Source organism: Pteropus vampyrus, unplaced genomic scaffold, assembly GCF_000151845.1.
Source record: "Pteropus vampyrus isolate Shadow unplaced genomic scaffold, Pvam_2.0 Scaffold375, whole genome shotgun sequence".
Taxonomy (NCBI): domain Eukaryota; kingdom Metazoa; phylum Chordata; class Mammalia; order Chiroptera; family Pteropodidae; genus Pteropus; species Pteropus vampyrus.
The window spans coordinates 58,566-59,018 of NW_011889156.1; positions in this window are offsets into that span (position 1 = coordinate 58,566).

The following is a 453-nucleotide window of genomic DNA, read 5'->3' on the forward strand; positions in this document are numbered from 1 at the left end:
GCAGGTTTTGTCAAGCTGAGGTCTGGGGACCCGCCATTGCAGTGGAGCTGGGAAAAACACCCTCTTTCCAGACTCTGAAAATGTTCACAACACACTGGTTTCCTTGGAGGGAGTCGCACTGAGATGATTACGTTGACATCAGCGTTGTCTTTTTTTCTCCTCGTAGTCTAGTAAACTGAAAATTATGTGCCCCACACCCACAAACCAAGAGTGCAGCTCAGGTCCTCGGGCGCCTGTTTGGGCCATGAGGCTGGTCACTTCACGTGGGCAAAGGGGTGCGAAGGTCTGATGGCGGCCTCCTGGCTTCGGAGCTGGAGAAGACCCCAGCGAGCGGCCACAGCAGAAAACCTTCGTGTGACAGACCCACCGTGTGTGTCAGGGACTTGAAATCGGTGCCACGGTCTAGCCAAGCGGTTTCACTCGCGGGTAGTTTACACCGAGGAGACTGCGCAC